Consider the following 18,066-nt stretch of genomic DNA (forward strand, 5'->3'; position numbering starts at 1 on the left):
TTCCAGCACCTCCTTCTCTATTATAAGTACACTCCTCAAGACGTCACTAGTTATTTCTCGAAGTTCCCTAACATCCATGCTTTTTGCAACAGTGAATACTGATGAGAAATATTCATTTGGGATCTCACCCATCTCTTGTGGATCCACACATAGATGACCTTGATCCTCAAGATGTCCTACTCTCTCCTTAGTTATTCTTTTACCCTTTATTTATTTGTGAAGCTCTTTGGATTCTCCTTTGCCTTATCGGCCAAAACAATCTCCCATCCCCTTTTTGCTTTCCTGATTTCTCTCTTAACTCTACTCCTACGCCCTCTATACTCTTCAAAAGATCCACTTGATCCCAGCTGCCTATGCATGTCATATTTCTCCTTCTTCTTCTTGACGAGTGCCTCAATATCCTGCGTCATCTAGTGTTCCCGACTTCTATAGTCTTCCCTGTATTTCTAAGAGGAATGTGCTTACTCTGAACCACTTTTGAAAGCCTCCCACTTACCTGACATCCCTTTGCCTGCGAACAGCCTCTCCCAATTAACTGTTGAAAGTTCCTGCCTGATACCATCAAAATTGGCCTTGCCCCAATTTAGAATTTTAACTTTTGGACCAGACCTATCATGCTCCATAACTATCTTAAAACTAATAGAATTGTGGTCACTTGTCCCAAAGTGACCCCTCACTAACACTTCTGTCACCTGCTCTTCCTTATTTCCCAAGAGGAGGTCAAGTTTTGCCCCCCTTTCTAGTCGGGCCATTCACATACTGAATGAGAAATTCCTCCTGAATACACTCAACAAATTTCTCTCCATCCAAGTCTCTAATACCATGGCTGTCCCGATCAATACTGGGAAAGTTAAAATCCTCTACTATTACCACCTTATTTTTCTTGCAGCTATCTGTAATCTCAAATATTTGCTCCTCAATTTCCCGCCAACTACTTATGCTCGAGATGTACTCCAAGTAGATGGAAAACAACTGTTGACTATCTCAGGGATCTTCAGCAGATCAGCCAGGAGCAGATACAAGATGAGGAGTGTGTCCAACGTTACTGTCAAGAAGGGTGTCTATAGCAGAAGCCAGCTGGCAGCATCGCAACATTTTGATTTGCACGGCATAAACACTTTGATAAATGATCTGCTTGTTCATTCCACAGGGCAATTCCTTGACCAATCAGAGTCAAGCTGCCTGGTTTAAATTTCCATCATTGCTTGTCTGATGTTCAGTCACCATCAACCGCTGTATTCTCCACAACAAATGCCTCTACCAATCAGATTACACTCGCCAAACCTCTGTTCATAAAGTTATTGTTTCCCCTGACACTGGTATTCTTGCAAAGTGTCCCAGATGAGTACAAAATGAAAAAAAATAACCAAATATCCTTTTTCAATAATACCCAAGTACCAAAAAATCATTTGAATACAAAGTATTGAAATTGTGTTGAAGACATGCTGTATGAAGGTAAGTTGAATTCTATTGCACTTTTTGTAACTTTTCAATATGAAATGTTTTGCCCTCAGGCTTGCTTCCCAGACATGGAATGTATATTATAAATATCAGCTGCATAACAATTGTATCGAGGCTGTAGGGAGACAAGTCTAAATTCCTGCTACTTTCAAGTTGAAATGTTTTGTAATATACAATTACAACTTTTATAAAGAAAGTATGAAATAAAAATATGCAGTGTTTTTTTCCAAAGTTCATCCCGAGCATCTTTGTAATGCAGGCCTTGGTGTTCTTCCCAGGACGCACACTGAGATAAACATCGACAGCTGCAGGAGGACCATCAATACAAATCACTTCTTGCCTGTCTGTCTGTTTTCCAGTACAAAGAGTTACCCATCACCAACTGTTGCAGATTGGCACATTCCAAGATCCACAGCTATACACCGAGGGACGCACTTAAACCTTGAGGCAGCCGCAAAACCTCAATGGAGGAAGACTACATTCTAAGGCCTTCATGCTAGAAACCATGTATAACCTCTCAGTCTATAAGAAATGCATACTGTAAATACAACCTGTAATCATATATGAAGTGAGGCAGCTCACAGTACAACATACCCAGAGTCATAGAGGTTTACAACTTAGAAACAGGCCCTTTGGCCCAACTTGTCCATGCTACCCATTTTTTACCAATAAGTTATCACCAATTACTCGCGTTTGACCCATATCTTTCTATACCCATCGTACTCATGTAACTGTCTAAATGCTTTTTAAAAGACAAAATTGTACCCGCCTCTATTACTACCTCTGGCAGCTTGTTCCAGACACTCGCCACCCTCTGTGTGAAAAAATTGCCCCTCTGGACCCTTTTGTTTCTCTCCCCTCTCACCTTAAACCTATTCCCTCTAGTTTTAGATTCCCCTACCTTTGGGAAAATATGTTTGTTATCTATTGTATCTGTGCCCCTCATTATTTTATAAAACTCTATAAGATCACCCCTAAGCCTCCTACGTCCCAGGGAAAGAAGTCCCAATCTATCTAGCTTCTCCTTATAACTCAACCATCAAGTCCCAGTAGCATCTTAGTAAATCTTTTCTGCATTCTTTCTAGTTTGATAATATCCTTTCTATAATAGGGTGACCAGAACTGTACATAGTATTCCAAGTGTGGCCTTACCAATGTCTTGTCCAACTTCAACAAGACATCCCAACTCCTGTATTCAATGTTCTGACCAATGAAACCAAGCAAGCCGAATGCCTTCTTTACCACTCTGTCCATCTGTGACTCCACTTTCAAGGAACTATGAATCTGTACTCTAGATTTCTTTGCTCTATAACTCTCCCCAGTGCCCCACCATCAACTGAGTAGGTCCTACCCCAATTCGATCTACCAAAATTCATTATCTCACTTTTATCAAAATTAAATTCCATCTAGCATTCATCAGCCCACTGGCCCAATTGATCAAAATCCCGTAGCAAGCCTAAATAATCTTTTTCGCTGTCCACTACGCCACCAGTCTTCGTGTCATCTGCAAACTTACTAACCATGCCTCCTAATTTTCATTCAAATCATGAATGATAAATGACAGTGGACCTAGCACTGATCCCTGAGGTACTGCACTGGTCTTTACAATCACCCTCTGTCTTCTGTCATCAAGTCAATTTTGCAACCAATTGGATCCGTGAGATTTAACTTTATACAACAACCTATTATGCAATACCTTATCAAAGGCCTTGCTAAAGTCTATGTAGACAGCCTTAATTGCACTGCCCTCATCTACCTTCTTGGTTACCCCTTCAAAAATCTCAATCAAATTCATTCAGTAGTGCACTGAAAGAAATTGAAATCTATTGTAATTTATGTCATGGTAAGTTGTTACATAACATGCCTTTATAAATGTTATGAATAAAGGATATGTTAGCCATGAGACCTCATTCTGATAAAAAGATTATTGACATTTTTTGTTTATTCTTTCCCCAGCTGGATTTTAATTGTGTGACTGGATCATCAGCAATCAATGAATTGTCAAGGACCAAAACTGCATTAAGTCTTTGCTTTGAAAACAGAATCATTTTGCGATTGTAAGATGCATATTTACAGCCAAAGCTGAGACCATGTTGACAGCATGACTACATTTCAAAGGTACCTCATTTATCTATGAAATCCTTTGGGATGTCCTGAAGTCATGAAAGGGGCTACAGAAATGCAACTCTCTTTCCTAACACCAGAGTTCAGTTGTAACGTGTTCCCATTCTTTACCATAGAAGTATGGAATCCCTACAGTGCAGAAAGAGGTCATTCGGCCCATCAGGTCTGCGCTGACTCTCTGAAAGAACATCTTACCCAGACCCATCTGTCCAGCCCTATCCTCATAACCCCACATATTTACCATGGTCAATCCATCTAACCTATACATACTGGAACACTAAGGGATAACTTAGCATGGCCAATCCACCGAACCTGCACATCTTTGGAGTGTGGGAGGAAACCGGAGGATGCGGAGGAAATCCACGGAGACACAGGGAGAGCATACAAACTCCACATAGTCACCCAAGGCTGGAATTGAATCCGGGTTTCTGGTACTGTGAAGTAGCTGTGCTAATCACTGTGCCACCATGCCGCACAGCTGGATGAAGGTTCTTCCTTCTTCAGCGTCGATCTTTCCTGGACTGTATTCAACCTTCTTTGTTTTGTTTCTCGGGACTTTTAAAAGTCCAAGTTCTTGTTTGGTGAACAACCATTTGAACTGGCTGGATTACATCCAAAACCTAATTAAGCTCCACTAGGCTGCTAGATGGTGCATCACGTCAGGATAACTTAGTCCAGTCAGTCATGAAGTAGTCTGTGTTCCAGGCTGACTGATGATGACAGTATTACCAATAAGTGACTCATGGAAAGAAATATAAAAGATTTATCATCCTTTTAAATGGAGGGCTTTTAGGAAGTTCAAAAAAAACAAATCTGAAGAGAAAGCATTCTGGAGCAAGCTGAAGAGACTGGAAGCATCCAATTAACACATCAACAGTCTCTCAATAGCTCCATCTGTGGGTCAGTTTTGACAGACATGACAAGATTGTGGCCCAGTTCAAGCTGAGATATAAACCAACCCTGACTGAGGGGATCTGACACACTTACCATGGAGGGAGTTAGGAGGGGCAGAGGTTCATCAATGTAACTCTCCATGTTACCAAACAAGGATCAGCACGATAAGCACCCTCTTAGGGCATTGATAATATAAGACAGTAACATAGGCCCACTCAAACTAAAAACTGAACAAAAGCAAAAAACAAATCTCATAGAAGCAAGCAAAGCCTATTTATTAGACACTCAAGACTCTGGTCACTGAAGTCAGGGGGTTATGGGTTTTGAATAAGTTCTAGTTTTGGTTGATTTTCAGAGTTAACAGCTGAAATTTTCCGTCCTCGGTTGTGGCTGGGAATTTCCGGTGCTGTTGAAAGTGAATGGAATTTTAGCTGGAACGCCAAATTCTCCATTCTCACTCGCAACAGGTCCCACCACAGACAAGACCCATTGAGTGTTACAGTACTGAAAGAAGCCCTTTAGCCCATTGTGCCTATGCTGGTCATCAAGAATCTATCTTAATTCCATTTTCCAGCACTTGGTTGGTGGTCTTGTATGCTACAGCATTCAAGAGCTCATCTCAATACTTCTTAAATGTTGTGAGTGTTCCCACCTCTATCATCCTTACAGGCAGTGTGTCCCAGATTCCCACCACCCCCGGGTGAAAAAACTTTTCGTCAAATCCCCTCTAAATCTCCTGCCCCTTACCTTAAATTTATTCCCTCTGGTTATCCACCCATCTACTAAGGGAAGATGTTCCTTTCTATCTGTCCTATCTATGCTCTCTAATAACTTGGTTTAGCCATTCGCTCTGTTCAATTGATCCTTGCTCAACTTTTAGTAATGCAAAGATATGATTATTTCCATTTTATTGATGTCAATTGCGGTTGGGATTCTCTGACATCTCTTCAGTGGTGGTGATGGTGGTGGTGGGGGTGGGGGTGGTGGGGGGCAGGGAGGTGGGTGGGGGGGGGGGGGTGGGGAGGGAGGGGGGGTTGTTGGCACACCATTGTCCGGCAATGGGATGTTCTGGCCCCACTGTGGTCAATTGGATTTCCCACTGACTCCAGCTCACCCGGCTGGGAAATCCACAGGGGTCGGGGAGGAGAGGAGGATGGTGGTGTGGTGGGGGGGAGGACATGTGGCGGGGGGAGGGTTGGGGTGTGCTATCAACAAGACCAGAAGATCACACCGGCATGAACTGCCAGAAAACAATTTGCATGTTTTGTGATTCATTGGAAACATTTAAAATCTCTGCTCTGGAGCTTTCAAGTGGGAGGACATGGCATCAAATCAATGGCATTCCACAATAAGCTAACCATTTTTGGCATCACTGATCAGTCACTAACATTTTATTTTATTCACTTTTTTTATTCATCCATGGGACATGGGCGTCACTGACTGGCCAGCGTTTATTGCTGATCCCTAGTTGCCCGAGGACAGTTGAGAGTCAACTACATTGCTGTGGTTCTGGAGTCACATGTAGGCCAGACCAGATAAAGATGGCAGATTTCCTTCCCTAAAGGACGTTATTGAACCAGATGGGTTTTTCCCGACAACCATTTCATGGTCATTAGTAGATTATTAATTCCAGATATTGGTTTTTATTTAATACAAATTTCACCATCTACAGCGGATGGATTCGAACTCAGAACCCCAGAACATTACCTGAGTTTCAGGATTCGTAGTCTAGCGATAAAACTACTAGGCCACGGCCATTTTGGCGTGATTGGGCCAAGAGAAGGGCCAGCCTGCTTCTGCAGGCTGATTGATTGAGCCTTTATCACTAGTCAGAGTGATTGAAACTTATTACCTTGAGGAACAAAGTCAAAAGTTCAAAGAGAGGAGCTGTTACAGAATTAAACTGCTGGAGGACATACAAAAGAAAGCACTTTGCTTTTTCTGTCACTGGACTGCTTACAGTGTCCCAGGTGCACTGAGGCAACTAATTTCTGCTCTGCCTTGCCAAACAATTCTGACTTCCACCATCAACTTCTATATTTACTGTTATTCTGTTGAAATTTTCCATTCCCTTTCTTGATGGTACAATATTTATCTCCTGAGCTAGGAATCAGGTCATTACTTGCTGCACGCTCTGTTAGGTTCCTGGCAAATCGCCCAAACATCTTTTAGCAGCATTCTCAGATGAGCTCCTCTATCAATGCTGTATTGTGCACGTGTATGAGTGTGCTTACAGCAACCAGCTTTCTCCAGGGACCAGTCTAGAGTGCAAGGGAAAACAATAAGAACTTTTGTGCAGCTGATTAACTCCCTTACAAGCCTCAGTTTGCAACTAGCTTGGGGATAGCAACCAATAGAGTGTTGCAGCGTTTTAAGAAGATCACAAAAAACACCAGGAGAAATTCCTTGACGGGTTAGGAGGTCCTCAACAAGAGCTAAAATATTCTGTTGTTCTGCATTGTATCTTGTCTTAAAGCACGTCTAAATCCCCTTATATATACCTGAGGGAAAAAGCTGAAGAATATGTTGATATGTCACACTAAAAACGTTTAAGATTTGTTATTTTCCTGAGGGTACATCTGGCAATTTTCAAAGGGCCAATACTTTGCATGTTTAACAATGAAAATTTGCTGGTTTGAACTCTGCTCCTAGTCCTTTGGCTATAAACGTGACAGAAGCATAATGGTTTAATTCTCAAACAGGTATGAAAGCTGCAGCAAAAGCAACTTGTGTTTGTTGTTCATGACATGCCACTTAGCTATATTTGTTAATCACATCTCTGATGAATGTCAGGACAATGTAATCATTTGCAGTAAGTTGAGGTTGACATCACTTCCTGTGACCAGTGCTTCAAAAACGTCTTGTGCGCCTTGAAATTCCACCTTGAAATGTGCAAGGGGGTAAAGTGATACTCAGGGTGTTAAGAGGAAGTGGCATAGTGGTATTGTCACTGGACTAGTAATCCAGAGATGCAGGGCGGTGCTCTGGGGACCTGGGTTCAAATCCCACTATGGCAGATTGTGACATTTGAATTCAGTAAAAATTGGGAATTAAAAGGTCAAATGCAAACGGTAATTATCCATGGACCCTGCAGGGTTATCACAGAAACCATTGTCATAAAAACCCATCTAGTTTACTAATGTGAGGAAATAACATTCTTACCTGATCCGGTGTATGTGTGACTCCAGATCCACAGCATTGTGGTTGACTCTTAAATGCCCTCAGGGATAGGTAATAAATTCTGGTTTACCCAGCGACGCCCACATCCCATGAAGAGGGAAAGAAAAAGCACCTTATATTTTGAATGGGCGTTTTACAGTCTTCAGGACTCGACACTGACTTCAACAATTTTACATCCTAACCTTTGCCCCATTTTGGTTCAGTTTTTTTTAAGGTTTGTTTTCTCCTTTATTTCCTTTACTTTTGCATGGCAGCTATTCATGTTCCTGCCATTCACATCTCTTCTAGCCACACCTTTTGCCTGGTTGCTTGTTCAGTTCCTGTCCAAGGCTCTGCCCACCTTGGAGTAGAATCGCTGGCAGGTCAGGGTGGGCAGGAACCCAATGAGAATCCCTCCATAAATTTTCACATTTCCCCCATCTCTGAAACCCATTTGTGTAAAATTCTGGCTTGTGTCTACCAGTGATTTTCCTTTTGCTTCTCACTCACAGCCTTTCCCCCTCTGCACATGTTAAACATGACTACGTTTCTAATTTTTCCCAGTCCTGACAAAAGATCACAGATCCGAAACATTAACTCCGAGATTACTTTCCGCCCCACCCGCAGTGAGCATCGCTTGTGGGTTGGAAAGTTTGAGGGACCTCAGACAGGAACTTCCAGTCTCGGGACAAGTTGGACTGGAAAATTCTACCCTCTGTTAGTCTCTTCATGACATTGAACAATCACATTGCTATAAAATTAATATCACAAACATGAATAGTAAATGTGGCTAGGTGGCATGTAGTGAACAACAAACTGCAAGTTGTTTTTCTAGAGATTTCATTTTTATTGTGTCTGGGTCACATTCCTTGCCAAGGGATCATAGGTGGCCAGAGTTAAAACCCAGACTTGCTGAGTCTTCCAACATTTTCTGTTTTTGTTTTGGAGCATTTTGCTTTTTTATATTATAGTTGTTAGGGGGAAGGGTGTGTCTCGGATCCCTATGTGACCAGTTCTGTTTATCTAGAGCTGGAACTCTTTAAATAGTCCATAATGAACTGTGACGCAACATTATCTCTCTCCTCTGCACATTCTCATTTCTCTCTTAACACATGATCGCAAGCCTTTTCTTGGTTAATCAATCTCAGCCTTTCACCTCTGCGCAATCTTAATTCATCTGGGACAGGGCAAAATCTTCATTAATCTGTCCATTTGCTGCATGTTTTAAATCACTCAACCTCTGTGCTGCCTCTTACACGTTTGAAGTTATTCTGTGACCGCTCTCTCTCCCATTCTACCTGTGATACAATGGCACCCAGTCAACCTTGATCTTAAAATTCTCCTCTCGTTCAAATCCTTCCATGACGTCTCCACATCTTTCTAACCTCATCCAACCTTATAACATTACAAGGACACTCCACATTCCTTCAGCTCTCTCTTGTACATCAATTATTTCCTTCATCTATTAGCAGCCTTTCCATCTAGGTGTTGAGCTCTGCGAAGCTTCCTCGAAGCCAGCTCTTTAGCTTTCTTCACCTCTCCCTTTAACATTCTGCTTTGTCCCAAAGTCAAATTTTGGTTTGATAACACTCCTGTGAAGCACCTGGGGATTTTTCATCTATTAAAGGCACTACAAAAATGCAAATTGATGTTGGTGTTACCATCTTCTCATGTTCTTCCCCCTATGCTGTAACCATGCTGTGCTTCTGTGTATCACAGTACAGTAGTTGGTACTCTGGTTAGATTGGTGCTGAGGTACATTGTTAAGTTAGGGAGTGTGACCCTATATTATACCTCAATTGATAGTGATAGATATTAGAACTATAGAATAGAGTCTCTGAAAGAGCATAGCATGCAGGCCCTCCCCTCCAACCTCTCAGCATTACCTCACGCATTTACCATGGTCAATCCACCTACCTACATATCTTTGGATGCTAAGAGACAATTTAGCATGGCCAATCCTCCTAACCTGCATGTCTTTGGACTGTAGGAGGAAACTGGAGCACCCGGAGGAAACCCACACAGACACAGAGAGAATGTGCAAACTCCACACAGAAAACCACCCAAAGTTGGAATTGAACTTGGGTCCCTGTTGCTGAGAGGCAGCAGTGCAAACCACTGTGCCATTGTGCCATCCTGCTGTTTGATACTCAAAGTAGAAAACCTTCCATTAATTTTAGAAAATATAGAAAATAGAAAATATTCGCCCCTACACCTTGATAAACATAAAATTATTCCCCAGAGGAAATGAATGACAATAGGATTAAAACTGGCTGATTAGGGCCTACAGTTAAATTAATCCCTGGAGTCCAATTAGCATGCAGATGTTGAACTTCAGCGATAGGAAATTATGGTTGATCAATAGTCAATTATCATATCAGTTGACAGCTAGAAGAGAGAGAGTTCAACATCAAGATTTTAACCACTGTGAAGGGGAAAGCTGGCAGTGTTGGATCAGTGCACTCCGTTAACTCAATGGTGGGTTTGATCCCAAGTATCAAAGGATACTAGAAACTAATTGGATAGATATTCACTGTGCTATGCAGAAAGATCAGGAGAGTGGGCCCGATTGGATAGTCAGGTACCAGTGGCCTAATGGCCTTTTTCTGTGCTGCATGATTCTGCATGATTTAGTTCAGGAGTGAGACAGAGAGACGGGAACTTCGCAGGAGCAAATCATGTATTAAAATATCCAGTAAAGATTAATCTGTACCACAATTTCATCTTCCACTAAGGTATTTGAATGAAGGCAACATGGGCAAAAATTAGTGAGAGAAAAGTTTGTCATTATTGGTCTCTTCATCTAAAGAGTGAGCGACACTCAGAAAGATCTTACAGATAAGGAATTAGAGGCAAGAGCATTTGAGTTGATCAAGATGATTAGGTGATACAGTTGAGAGACACTGTTGTTTTTTTACATTAACAAATAGGCTGTGGTGAGTCAATGAGCATTTCTCTGCTCCCTCTGATGTTACACATGAACATTTTTTCCCCTCACTGAAGTGAATGCTTGACTTGCAAACGGCACTAGCGATTGACAAAATACATCTCCATCTATAATCTTCCTTTTAACACTTATTCACTAATTAACTTGGCTGACTGCAGAACTAGAAAAGGGAAGGTTGAGTGGTGACCTGAAAGTGGTTTTTAAGATTATTGAGGTGTAAATTGGGAGAAACTGTCCCCACTCGTGGGTCAGACTTGAACTAGGGGCCATAAATATAAAATAGTCACTTCTAAATTCAATTCGGAATTGAGAAGAAACTTCTTTATCCAGAGAGCAGTGTGAGTTATGCTGCCACGAGGTGAATGATATAGATGCATTAAAGGGAAGTTAAATAAACACGTGAGGACAAAGGAATAGAAGGATAAGCTACTCGTAAGGCAGAGGAAGTTTGTGTGGAATATGAATGTGGATATATTGGAACAATCAGTCTGGTCTGCGTTGCTAACATTTTGTAACCCTCCCACTCTGCTTTTAGGGTGCCTTTCCTCACGCCAGTACTTTGTGTAAATGACTATTCCACATGTGTGAATCAGGATAATGAACTACCATGGGCTAGTTACACACACACACACACACACACACACACACACACACACACACACACAGAAGCCCAATAGACATGCACCCACACGTGCGCACACAAACTCATGCATGCACACATGCATGAACACATACACATGTTTACACACACATACGTGTATACTCACATAGCCGCACACACACATACATGTACACATATGTACACATATATGCACATATACACACACAAAAGATACACACTCAACACACATATTTCTTGCAAACCGTACTGAATAGTAAGAAGGAATGGATGCTCTTGATGATTGACCCTCTCCCTAGGGTCGGTCAGCAAGAGCCAATAGTTAATCCTGTGTCTCCACAGATGCTGCCTGACCTGTTGAATATTTCCAGAATTTTTTGTCTATAGGGGTGGCACGTGGTGCAGTGGTTAGCACTGCTGCCTCACAGCAACAGGGACCCGGGTTTGATTTCCGGCTTGGCATCTCTGTCTGTGTGGAATTTGCACGCTCTCCCCGTGTCTGCGTGCGTTCCCTCTGGGTGTTCTGGTTTCCTCCCATAGTCCAAAGATGTGTGGGTTAGGTGGATTGGCTGTGCTAATTGCCCCTTAATGTCGGGGGGGCCAGCTAAGGTAAATGCATGGGGTTATGGGAATAGGGACTGGGTGGGATTGTGGTTGGAGCACACTTGATGGGCCAAGTGGCCTCCTTCCACACTGTAGGATTCTATGATTCTAGATTTCAGATTTGCAGCATCTGCAGTGTTTTGTTTTAATTCTTTAGTTATTGTCGTGAACCTCAAGCAAGTTACCTCATGTGCAGCGATAATCCACGATGCAGCATCCTTGGGTTTAACTCACTTCTTGCCCTCCCCCCTTCCAACTCTGTATCCACTTGCATCTCTACAATCATTTGAGATCCCTGCACTCCTTTAATTCAACCCTCCTGCAAATCTTTAAACTTCAAAATTCTAAATCCCCAATTTCAATCATGCCACCTTAAGCCTTTAATTGCCTGTGAACTCAAGCAATCCCTCCGTAAACCTCTCCACGCCTTTCACCTGGTCACTGCGCTAATATCTCCTTACGGGCTCAGTGTATAGCTGAGGGGAATTTTCCCATCTCGCCCACTACGGGAATCCAGGTGCAGCAGGTGGTCAGGAAGGCGAATGGGATGCTGGCCTTCATAGCGAGGGGGATTGAATATAAAAGTAGGGAGGTCTTGCTGCGGTTGTATAGGGCATTGGTGAGGCCGCAGCTGGAGTACTGTGTGCAGTTTTGGGCGCCGTACTTACGCAAGGATATTTTGGCCTTGGAGGGAGTGCAGAGGAGGTTTACTAGGCTGATACCGGAGTTGAGGGGGTTGAGCTTTGAGGAGAGGCTGAATAAACTAGGCTTGTACTCGTTAGAGTTTAGAAGAATGAGGGGAGATCTCATTGAGACGTATAAGATGATGAATGGGATGGATAGGATAGAGGTGCAGAGAATCTTCCCGCTCAGAAAGGATAGTAGGACTAGGGGGCACAGCCTCAAGATAAAGGGGGGGGCGGTTTAGAACGGAGTTGAGGAGGAACTTCTTCACTCAAAGGGTGGTGAATCTCTGGAATTCTCTGCCCGTTGAAGTGGTGGAGGCTACCTCGCTAAATATATTTAAGACGCGGGTTGACGGGTTTTTGATAAGAGAGGGGATTAAGGGTTATGGGGAGAGGGCGGGAATGTGGAACTGAGCCACGACAGATCAGCCATGATCTTATTGAATGGCGGGGCAGGCTCGAAGGGCTGGATGGCCTACTCCTGCTCCTATTTCTTATGTTCTTATGAGAAGATCCACTGGCCTTGGGCAGGATTTTCCAGTTTTGGGGCAAGCACAGCCTGAAAATCCCACCCACCGTGTTTGATAACAATTCTGTGAGGTGTTTTCTGACTCTTTACCACATTAAAGGCATTATTTAAATAGATATAGATGTTTTTATTGAACCTTTATACCTCGCCAAAAGCAGGTGCCTGTGTCAACTGCTTCTTACATTATTAGATGATGAGTCCTTGACATGTCTTCTGCTCAGAATGTGGATGCACACTAGATCTGATTGCAATAGAAAGTTATAAATTATTCATAATTAATTAACAGTTGTCGACTTGGTGCTGTGGTTTCAGATGTGAACAAGCCAGGCGACTGAATATTAACACCGGTTGATTTTTATTAAGCAGTGATTCAATTACTGTCATGTGCAAACCACCTTCATTCACTGGATCAGGCCTCTCTGCTACCCTGCTTTCATTAATGCACCCCTACAGTAACTAATGCTGTGAGAAGCATCAGCAATATTGTAATCGATTGAGGGCAACTCAATGAAGTTTCAACCAAAAAGGTTTTATTGCCAACAGAGTAATTATATACAAGAACATCAAGTATGACTGCTCCTCTGAACTCCAACTGCCAATCCTTCATCGACCTGTGGTCTAAGCCCTCCTGCTAATCTGCTCAGATTCCTGCTGGAGGGATCCAAATGCTTCTCGCCAATCATGTGGTCCTTGGAACACAGTCTCCATTTCAAGGGCCATGCTGCTACCAATATGCAAACATCTACATCTATTTAAATAATGCCTTTAATGTGGTAAAGTGTCCCAAAATTATTATTATCACAGAATTATTATCAAACACAGTGGGCAGGATTTTCCAGCTACGCTTGTCCCAAAGACTATATGATGGTACACCCATAAATGGCAATTGCTCCCTTTGATCCACAATCTGAGAAACAAAAAGAAGGTTATTTTTACAGTGCCATTCTCTACCTCAGAGTTCTTTACAGCCAATGATGTTCATTTGAAGTGTAGTCACTGTTATGATGTAGAAAACATTCCTGCCAATTTCCATACAGCAAGCTCTCAAAAAGAATAAAACTTGGTCTGTAATATTGATGTTAGTTGAGGGATAAATGTTAGTCTTGGGGCACCCACTCCTACTGCGGATTAGACAGAAGGGACTGGTGAGCTCCCTCTGCCTGTGAGTCTCACTGTACTTCAATACTTCAGGTGAGATGAAACAGTTAACCATGACGCACAGCAAGAATGAGTTATCTGAAGCCGTGACTCATGATCAGTTTGGAGAAAGTTAACAGCTGGGCAATTCCATAAATTAACTGCAATTATGAATCACCACCAGGTCCTGGTGAGAAGCATTAGTACCAGAACAAAGCTATGAGCTAAGTGCCCATCACTATGAGGGAAATACCTCATCTTATGTTGTGTAAACCTCAGGGGAGGACATAAGAAATTGTCTTTGGCTTTGCTGTTTTGGATAGTTCAGGAAACTGAAAAGCCAAGAGAAAGGGGTCAGAAAGACCAGGTAATCCAGCAGGCTATTAACTGAACCTATGTCTGAGGCCTAGGTCTGTGATAGTGTGATGATAAAAAGAAGAATGTTGAAGCATGGGCATTGCATCCAGCCATCCTACCTATAATCAACATGGGTATTGACTAGCCACAGAAGGATTGTAAGATTCAGTCAAATCATAAATAGGTTCGACCTATCGTTTTTCACAGTGTTAATGTTAGCTTTATCCGAAATGTAAGGCAGGATTCTCTAACCTCCCACCCATGTGTTTCTTGCTGGCAATGGGATTCACTGCTCCCACTGCTGTCAATGAGATTTCCCATTGAGGACACCCCACACTGCCAGCAAACCCTCAGGAGGGGGTCCACTGCTGGCAGGACTAGAGAATCCCGCTGGCATGAACGGCCAGAGAATTCCGGCTGTTAACTCTATTTTTCCCCACAGATTCTGCTGAGTTTCTCCAGCACTGCTTGTTTTTATGGTTCTGTTGGTTTAATTAATAAATAAGTTTAAAGTTAAGATGAAACCTGTTTGTTGAGTGCAATTTATTCTCATAATTCCAGGGTCCAATCATCACTTTAAGAAGGAAGGGAACAAAAGCCATGACAGGTATCATCAGCTCCCAGAAACTTGCCCCTAGAAAGCTACTATATGGCCTTTGTAACTCGAGATTGATTGAGAGCAAGATCTTCCAGAGTGTGGTGTTGTGGAAGAGACTCAGTGCTATCACTGCGCACTGTTATTGGTTTCGCAAATACTGAAGAGCCTTATGCCTATCCATTAGGAGCTGACTGCCATCTGCTGAGAGGATGGATGTCACATGGTTAGCCTTGGGCCCACTGACTGATTACAGACCTTTATGTCAAGCTCTCAGGCCACTTGTATCAATAGCTGCTTGAAGCTCATCACCACTGGTTCCTTGTTTCTCTTAGTTTGGTCTGCAGCTTGTGTATTGTGTAGTAGCATCTTGGTTCCTTGCTGGTGACTCTCACTTCTTTCAACAGCAGGAGAAATTCTTGCAAAGGTCAGATTGTCACTCGTGTCATTGAGTCTGTGTTCCCAGACTCACAGCGTGACTTCCGTGAAGGACCGGGAATAGGAGACGTGATCTTTGCAGCATGTCAAATTCAACAAACATCCTGCAAACTCAATAAGGACCTCAAAAAGGTGTTTGTTAATCTGACCAAGGATTTTGATATAGATTAAACAGCTCACTGTCTCACTGCATGTGAGACATCAGCAATCATCGAGTGATTACAGGTGTTTTTTCTCTCCTTAGCTTCATTTTCTTTTCTATCCCTTTGCAGAGATGTTACTTAAAAACATAGAAACATAGAAAATAGGAGGAGTAGGCCATCCAAGCAAGCTTAACCATTCATCGTGGTCATGGTTGATCATCTGACTCAGTAACCTGCTCCGACTTTTCCCCCCATACCCTTCAAACTCTTTAGCTCCAGGAGCTATATCTAACTCCTTCTTGGAAACATCCATGCCGGAATGTCACGGCTGTTCACACCAGCGGGATTTTCCCATCCTGCTACAGTGAACGGAGATTTGACTGGGTACAAATTCTCCAGCCTTGCTGCAGTGGGATGTGGCATGAACGGCCAGTAAGATCGCACTCCAATTTGTTTTGGCTTCAACTGCTTTCTATGGTAGCGAATTCCATAGTCGGTCTCTGGGTGGCCTCGAGCTTGTCTCCAGGCAGAGTTTGTCCACTGTCTGTCAGTCTCTGGTGCTCCCTGGCTTATGTTACCTTGTTCATTTGAAAATAGTTACTCTTGCTGAAAACAAAATTTACATAGTAACAGTCCTCTCTCTGTCTCTCTCTTGGTAGCCATGATGTGGAGATGCTGGCGTTGGACTGGGGTGAACACAGTAAGAAGTCTCACAACACCAGGTTAAAGTCCAACGGGTTTATTTTGCCAAATAAACCTGTTGGACTTTAACCTGGTGTTGCGAGACTTCTTACTCTCTCCCAGTCTCTCACTCCTGTTGTAACAGCAGGATTTGATGACAGTTTGCTACTATCTCTCAAAGCTTTCTTATCCATAACATGCGAGGCTCTGGATTGGATTTTCTCCATCCCTGTGCAGCACTTTTTGCACCAGTGGAGGTGGTCTGCCATTGCCACTGGCAGTGCCAGGATCAATGGGTGGTTTGGGAACCCACGCTGGGGTGTCACCATGGGCAGGTCGGAAAAATTCCACAGCGGAACGGCCAGAAAGTTCCAGACATTGTTTTGAATTTGGTCAACCTCTCTCCCAGTTTTTGAACAGTCAATGTAACCATCCTTTTAAACTATGTTCAGCACCTTGAGCTGATCCTGAATCCAGGGTTACAGTCAATCTTTTAGATTGAATAAACCCCCACCCACTAAAATCTAAGGCCGAGTTTGGCAGGGTCAAGCCTCAGGATTCTCTCACAGGTGTGCTGCTGCTGATGTTCCAGCCAAAAGTTCACAGCTATAATATTAAATAAAAATAGAAAATGTTGGCGAACCTCAGCGAGTCTGACAGCAGCAGTGGACAGAGAAACAGGGTAAACATTCTGAGCCCATATGACCCTTCTACAGAACTGAAGAGGGATAAAAATGTAATGAATAGTTGAAGTGGGGGAATGGGACCAAATGGAAAGTCAGTGATAGGTCAGAGCTAAGGAGAGATTGACAAAAGATATCATGGACTGAGCTTGGCGCGGGACAGTAGCACAGTGGTTAGTACTGCTGCCTCACAGTACCAGGGATCTGGGGTTTGATTCCCAACTTATGTCACTGTCTGTGCGGAGTCTGCACGTTCTCCTCATATCTGCATAGGTTTCCTCCCACAGTCTGAAAGATATGCTGGTTAGGTGCATTGGCCAGGCTAAATCCTCCCTCAGTGTGCCTGAGTGTGTTGACGAGGGGATTTTCACAATAAGAACATAAGAACATAAGAAATAGGAGCAGGAGTAGGTCATCTAGCCCTTCGAGCCTGCCCCGCCATTCAATAAGATCATGGCTGATCTGTCGCTGCTCAGTTCCACTTTCCCGCCCTCTCCCCATAACCCTTAATCCCCTCTCTTATCAAAAACCCATCAACCCGCGTCTTCAAAATATTTAGTGAGGCAGCCTCCACCACTTCAACAGGCAGAGAATTCCAGAGATTCACCACCCTTTGAGTGAAGAAGTTCCTCCTCAACTCCGTTCTAAACCGCCCCCCTTTTATCTTGAGGCTGTGCCCCCTTGTCCTACTGTCTTTTTTGAGCGGGAAGAGTCTCTCCACCTCTATCCTATCCATCCCATTCATCATCTTAAACGTCTCAATGAGATCTCCCCTCATTCTTCTAAACTCTAACAAGTACAAGCCCAGTTTATTCAGCCTCTCCTCATAGCTCAACCCCCTCAACTCCGGTATCAGCCTAGTAAACCTCCTCTGCACTCCCTCCAAGGCCAAAATATCTTTGCGCAGGTGCGGCGCCCAAAACTGCACACAGTACTCCAGCTGCGGCCTCACCAATGCCCTATACAGCTGCAGCAAGACCTCCCTACTTTTATATTCAATCCCCCTCGCT

This window comes from Carcharhinus amblyrhynchos, chromosome 6, assembly GCF_965287045.1.
Source record: "Carcharhinus amblyrhynchos chromosome 6, sCarAmb.v2.hapA, whole genome shotgun sequence".
Lineage (NCBI taxonomy): Eukaryota > Metazoa > Chordata > Chondrichthyes > Carcharhiniformes > Carcharhinidae > Carcharhinus > Carcharhinus amblyrhynchos.